The sequence below is a fragment of the Perca flavescens genome, chromosome 6, assembly GCF_004354835.1.
Source record: "Perca flavescens isolate YP-PL-M2 chromosome 6, PFLA_1.0, whole genome shotgun sequence".
NCBI lineage: Eukaryota > Metazoa > Chordata > Actinopteri > Perciformes > Percidae > Perca > Perca flavescens.
In genome coordinates, this window is record NC_041336.1 from 3,732,809 (window position 1) to 3,740,308 (window position 7,500).

The following is a 7,500-nucleotide window of genomic DNA, read 5'->3' on the forward strand; positions in this document are numbered from 1 at the left end:
ACAAAACTTTCACCCAGGAAACAGGTGTTCATGTCCTGAAGAAGTTAAGGAGAAAATACAAGATTTTCACCCAGGAAACAGGTGTTTGTGTCCTGAAGAAGTTAAGGAGAAAACACAAGACTTTCACCCAGGAAACAGGTGTTCATGTCCTGAAGAAGTTAAGGAGAAAATACAAGATTTTCACCCAGGAAACAGGTGTTTGTGTCCTGAAGAAGTTAAGGAGAAAACACAAGACTTTCACCCAGGAAACAGGTGTTTGTGTCCTGAAGAAGTTAAGGAGAAAAAACAACACTTTCACCCAGGAAACAGGTGTTCATGTCCTGGAAGAAGTTAAAGAGAAAATACAAGATTTTCACCCAGGAAACAGGTGTTCATGTCCTGGAAGAAGTTAAGGAGAAAACTCAAGACTTTCACCCAGGAAACAGGTGTTCATGTCCTGAAGAAGTTAAGGAGAAAACACAAGACTTTCACCCAGGAAACAGGTATTCATGTCCTGAAGAAGTTAAGGAGAAAACACAAGACTTTCACCCAGGAAACAGGTGTTCATGTCCTAGAAGAAGTTAAGGAGAAAACACAAGACTTTCACCCAGGAAACAGGTGTTCATGTCCTGAAGAAGTTAAGGAGAAAACACAAGACTTTCACCCAGGAAACAGGTGTTCATGTCCTGGAAGAAGTTAAGGAGAAAACACAAGACTTTCACCCAGGAAACAGGTGTTCATGTCCTGGAAGAAGTTAAGGAGAAAACACAAGACTTTCACCCAGGAAACAGGTGTTCATGTCCTGAAGAAGTTAAGGAGAAAACACAAGACTTTCACCCAGGAAACAGGTGTTCATGTCCTGGAAGAAGTTAAGGAGAAAATACAAGATTTTCACCCAGGAAACAGGTGTTTGTGTCCTGAAGAAGTTAAGGAGAAAACACAAGACTTTCACCCAGGAAACAGGTGTTCATGTCCTGGAAGAAGTTAAGGAGAAAACACAAGACTTTCACCCAGGAAACAGGTGTTCATGTCCTGAAGAAGTTAAGGAGAAAACACAAGACTTTCACCCAGGAAACAGGTGTTCATGTCCTGGAAGAAGTTAAGGAGAAAACACAAGACTTTCACCCAGGAAACAGGTATTCATGTCCTGAAGAAGTTAAGGAGAAAACACAAGACTTTCACCCAGGAAACAGGTGTTCATGTCCTAGAAGAAGTTAAGGAGAAAACACAAGACTTTCACCCAGGAAACAGGTGTTCATGTCCTGGAAGAAGTTAAGGAGAAAACACAAGACTTTCACCCAGGAAACAGGTGTTCATGTCCTGAAGAAGTTAAGGAGAAAACACAAGACTTTCACCCAGGAAACAGGTGTTCATGTCCTGGAAGAAGTTAAGGAGAAAATACAAGATTTTCACCCAGGAAAAAGGTGTTTGTGTCCTGAAGAAGTTAAGGAGAAAACACAAGACTTTCACGCAGGAAACAGGTGTTCATGTCCTGGAAGAAGTTAAGGAGAAAACACAAGACTTTCACCCAGGAAACAGGTGTTCATGTCCTGAAGAAGTTAAGGAGAAAACACAAGACTTTCAACCAGGAAACAGGTGTTCATGTCCTGAAGAAGTTAAGGAGAAAACACAAGACTTTCACCCAGGAAACAGGTGTTCATGTCCTGGAAGAAGTTAAGGAGAAAACACAAGACTTTCACCCAGGAAACAGGTATTCATGTCCTGAAGAAGTTAAGGAGAAAACACAAGACTTTCATCCAGGAAACAGGTGTTCATGTCCTAGAAGAAGTTAAGGAGAAAACACAAGACTTTCACCCAGGAAACAGGTGTTCATGTCCTGAAGAAGTTAAGGAGAAAACACAAGACTTTCACCCAGGAAACAGGTGTTCATGTCCTGGAAGAAGTTAAGGAGAAAACACAAGACTTTCACCCAGGAAACAGGTGTTCATGTCCTGGAAGAAGTTAAGGAGAAAACACAAGACTTTCACCCAGGAAACAGGTGTTTGTGTCCTGAAGAAGTTAAGGAGAAAACACAAGACTTTCACCCAGGAAACAGGTGTCCATGTCCTGGAAGAAGTTAAGGAGAAAACACAAGACTTTCACCCAGGAAACAGGTGTCCATGTCCTGAAGAAGTTAAGGAGAAAACACAAGACTTTCACCCAGGAAACAGGTGTTCATGTCCTGGAAGAAGTTAAGGAGAAAACACAAGACTTTCACCCAGGAAACAGGTGTTTGTGTCCTGAAGAAGTTAAGGAGAAAACACAAGACTTTCACCCAGGAAACAGGTGTCCATGTCCTGGAAGAAGTTAAGGAGAAAACACAAGACTTTCACCCAGGAAACAGGTGTCCATGTCCTGAAGAAGTTAAGGAGAAAACACAAGACTTTCAGCCAGGAAACAGGTGTCCATGTCCTGGAAGAAGTTAAGGAGAAAACACAAGACTTTCACCCAGGAAACAGGTGTTCATGTCCTGGAGGAAGTTAAGGAGAAAACACAAGACTTTCACCCAGGAAACAGGTGTCCATGTCCTGGAGGAAGTTAAGGAGAAAACACAAGACTTTCACCCAGGAAACAGGTGTTCATGTCCTGAAGAAGTTAAGGAGAAAACACAAGACTCCCTGTTTTTTTCTCTTTTTCATCAAACTGCAGTTTTTTCAAGTTCCTGCAATTTCATCACATAAAATTGTGTGTGTGTGTGTTTGTGTGTGTTTCTGTGTGGCTGTGTGTGTGGCTATGTGTGTGTGGCTATGTGTGTGTGTGTGTGTGTGTGTGTCTATTTGTGTCTGTTTCTGTGTGTGTGTGTGTTTGAGTTGCCATGCAAATCACTTTTTTTTTCTCTTTTTCATCAAACAGCAGTTTTGCAAGTTCCCGCAATTACATCACATAAAAGTGCATAAATATCCCAAATACTCCATCCATTTTTTTTAAGAAAACGTGCCGCATAATCAAGGATCTTTGCCCCGCAACACCCACAAAAAAACTCCACATTTTTCTGGAAGGACTGGTATATATTCAGCCTCCGGTGTGAACACCACTGTTCAGGTTGGTATGAACACGTTTCAGACGGAGAAGAGAGAGGCATGAAGCCTGGCTGTCTCTCTCTCTCCTCCACTAATTATCCCGTTTCGCTCCATTTCTTCTCTCCTCTTCTCTCTGTCATCACCATCAGCAGTGACAAATAGGTTTAATCTCTCTCAGGTTTCCCATTTTCTCTGGAACCCCAAACACTCACCAGCTATCAGCTGCTCTCTCTCTCTCTCTCCCTTATCTCTCTCTCTCTCTCTGTCTCTCCCTCTCTCTCTCCCCCCCTCTCTCTCTCTCTCTCTCTCTCCCTCCTCTCTCTCTCTCTCCTTATCTGTCTCTCTCTCCCCCTCCCTCTCTCTCTCTCTCTCTCTCTCTCTCTCTCTCTCTCTCTCTCTCTCCCTCTCTCTCTCCCCTCTCTCTCTCTCTCTCTCTCTCTCCCTCTCCCTCTCTCTCTCTCCTTATCTGTCTCTCTCTCTCCCTCCCTCTCTCTCTCTCTCTCTCTCTCTCTCTCTCTCTCTGTCTCTCTCTCTCTCTCTCTCTCTCTCTCTCTCTCTCTCTCTCTCTCTCTCTCTCTCTCTCTCTCCTCCTCCCTCTCTCTCTCTCCTTATCTGTCTCTCTCTCTCCCTCTCTCTCTCTCTCTCTCTCTCTGTCTCTCTCTCTCTCTCTCTCTCTCCCTCTCTCTCCTTATCTGTGTCTCTCTCTCTCCCTCCCTCTCTCTCTCTCTCTCTCTCTCTCCTGTCTTTCTCTCTCCCTCCCCCTCTCTCTCTCTCCCTCCTTCTCTCTCTCTCTCTCTCCCTCTGGAGACTGGACACATCGCTTAGAAATTGGCTGTAATCGTCCCGGGATGCAGCGCTGCTATTTACCCAGAAATGAGATCTGACTTGTCCTAATGATAAAAGAGAGAGAGAGAGAATATGTGTGTGTGACTGTGTGTGTTAATGTGTGTGTGTGTGTGTGTGTGTGTGTGTGTGTGTGTGTGTGTGTGTGTGTGTGTGTGTGTGTGTGTGTGTGTGTGGTACAGTGTGTGTGGTAGAGAGAGTGTGTGTGCGTATTATTCGCTGTCAAAGTGGCGCCAAAATGAATGGGAGTCAATGGGATGCTAACGGGAGGTGATGGCTTGGTAGCATCAAAATGGCGCCATAGGAGGTTCGAGTTCTGAAGCGAAGCTTAACCCCCCCCCCTTGGAAAAACCCATAAAAGTGCAAACCACCATTTAATCAGAATAACCCACCATTTAAATTAAATAAAACGTTCCTCTTATTTGTGAAATCATCATGTGACCCAACTCCACCCCTCAACGAATCAGAATCGAGAATCGATGAGAACCGGAATTGGGGTCCGTGTAACTCTTATCAGTTCAATTTTCTATAAGCACAAACTGACAGTTGTAAAAACCGAAAAATGGGTTCAAATACCCAATTTTTCATTTTTTTTTACCCCACCTTGACAAATTAAAAAATTTTGATCTTTAAACAGTTTTTCCAATTTTCTGTTTTAGCTAGGTGGAACGAGGGAGAGAATATAATTTTATTATTATTATTATTATTATTATTATTATTATTATTATTATTATTATTATATTGAATAATTGGGGCTCAGACGCAATTTTGTAATTTTCTAAATTTCGGATCCTCTGAATAAAAACAAAAAAAATGGAAAAACAGTTTAAAGATCCAATTTTTTAATTTGTCATGGTGGAGAAAAATTGGATATTTGAACCCATTTTTCAGTGTTTCCAACTGTCCGTTTGTGCTTAGAAAACTGAACTGATGAGAGTTACACGGACCAATCGGAATCAGAATTGTTGAAATCCAAACGATGCCCGACCCTACCGAAGCCTGACGTCACCTCTCCGGAGATGTGACTACACGTCAGGGGACGCAGGCAGCAGCCGCTGTGATTGGTCGGCTCGGCCGTTGGCCTGGTAGCGTTGCATTAACTCATTTCCTGGTTCTCCTTCTCCATCAACAACATGACATCAAGGAGAGGGTTAACTTCTCCTGCTGCAGATTTACCACCGTGGTCAGAAAGAACAGGGGAGACACACACACACACAACCACACACACACACACACACACACACACACACACACACACACACACACACACACACACACACACACACACACTCAACGTACACACAAACACACACACTCAACGTACACACACACAAACACACTCAACGTACACACACACACACACACACACACAACGTACACACAAACACACACACACTCAACCTACACACACACACACAAACACACTCAACGTACACACACACACACACACACACACACACACACTCAACGTACACAAACACACACACACTCAACGTACACACACACACACACACACACACACACACACACACTCAACGTACACACAAACACGCACACACACACACACACTCAACGTACACACACACACACACACACACACACTCAACGTACACACAAACACACACACACTCAACGTACACACACACACACACACACAAAACACACTCAACGTACACACACACACACACACACACACTCAACGTACACACAAACACACACACACACACACTCAACGTACACGCCAACACACACACACACTCAACGTACACACACACACACACACACACACTCAACGTACACACACAGAGGACAGACACACACACACACACACTCAACGTACACACACAGAGGACAGACACACACACAAACACACACACACACACACACACACACACACACACACACACTCAACGTACACACACAGAGGACAGACACACACACACACACACACACACACACACACAAACACACACTCAACGTACGCATACAGACCCACACACACTGTACCACATTCTACCACACATACACAGAACTGTTTGTTTTACAATCTTTGTGGGGACCCATCATTGACATAATGCATTCCCTAGCCCCTTACCCTAACCTTAACCATCACAACTAAATGCCTAACCTTAACCCTTACCCTAACCTTAACCATCACAACTAAATGCCTAACCTTAACCCTTACCCTAACCTTAACCATCACAACTAAATGCCTAACCTTAACCCTTACCCTCACCCTAACCATAACCTAATTCTAACCCTAATCCTAAAACCAAGTCTTAACCCTCAAACAGCCCTTTAAACTCGTGGGGTCCAGCATTTTGGTCCCCACAAGGCTGTGCAGACCCCACAAGTATACTGTATTCTCCGTTTTTTGGACCCCACGAATATAGTAAAACAGGTAAACACACACACACACACATACACAAAAAGACCAACTCATTAAATGATGCAGCTGAAGTAATGAGGGATTAGGAAGAAAAACTGCCGAGCTAACGGAGAGAAAAAGTAAAGCGACTACTGGTCACTGATGAGCTTTTGGGAACTTATTCTAGTTATAATATATTACAGTTATTAGAACAGCTGTGTCTGTGTTGTAATGACTTCATCCTGCAGACTTGAAACTGGTAGAGTGTTTGTGTGTGGTACAGTGTGTTTCTGTGTGTGTGTGTTTGTGTGTGTCTGTGTGTGTGTGTGTGTGTGTGTGAGTGTGTGTTTGTGTTTGTGGTAGAATGTGGTAGAGTGTGTGCCTGTGTGTGTGTGTGTGTGATAGAATGTGGTAGAGTGTTTGTGTGTGGTAAAGTGTGTATGTGTGTGGTACAGTGTGTGTCTGTGTGTGTGTCTGTATGTGTGTGTAGGTGTGTGTGTGCATGTGTGTGTGTGTGTTTTTGGTAGAATGTGGTAGTGTGTGTGTGTGTGTGTGTGTGTGTGTGTGTGTTTGTGGTAGAATGTGGTAGAGTGTGTGTGTGTGTGTCTGTGTGTGTGTGTGATAGAATGTGGTAGAGTGTTTGTGTGTGGTACAGTGTGTGTCTGTGTTTGTGTGTGTCTGTGTGTATGTGTGTGTGTGTGTGTGTGTGTGTGTTTTGTGTTTGTGATAGAATGTGGTAGAGTGTTTGTGTGTGGTAAAGTGTGTGGTACAGTGTGTGTCTGTGTGTGTGTGTGTGTGTGTGTGTGTATGTGTGTGTGTGTGTGTGTGTGTGTGTGTGTGTGTGTGTGTGTGTGTGTGCATGTGTGTGTTTGTGGTAGAATGTGGTAGTGTGTGTGTGTATATGTCTGTGTGTGTGTGTCTGTTTGGTGTGTGTGTGTGTATATGTCTGTGTGTGTGTTTGTCTGTGTGTATATGTCTGCGTGTGTGTGTGTGTGTGTGGGTATGTGTCTGTGTGTATATGTCTGCGTGTGTGTGTGTGTGTGTCCAGTCTCTAATAACAGGAACCCTCAGTGTGTGAGAATAGTATTATGATAATTTGAGCCCAAACACAAACTGAACTCTGGTCGCATTAACACAGGAAGTCAAAGCTCCTTCTCAGCTTCCACCTGCAGTGTGTCATGCTAATCTGTGCTAATGCTAACACACACACACACACACACACACACACACACACACACACACACACACACACACACACACACACACACACACACACATTCAGCATACTCT

At 43.7% G+C, this 7,500-nt stretch overlaps 1 protein-coding gene across 1 annotated transcript in view; it reads right to left on the bottom strand.

The window, feature by feature from the left end:
• The window catches only part of nek11 (NIMA-related kinase 11), a 75,603-nt gene that overhangs the window by 15,044 nt on the left and 53,059 nt on the right, over window positions 1-7,500 (bottom strand). The gene's annotated exons all lie outside the window — the stretch shown is intronic.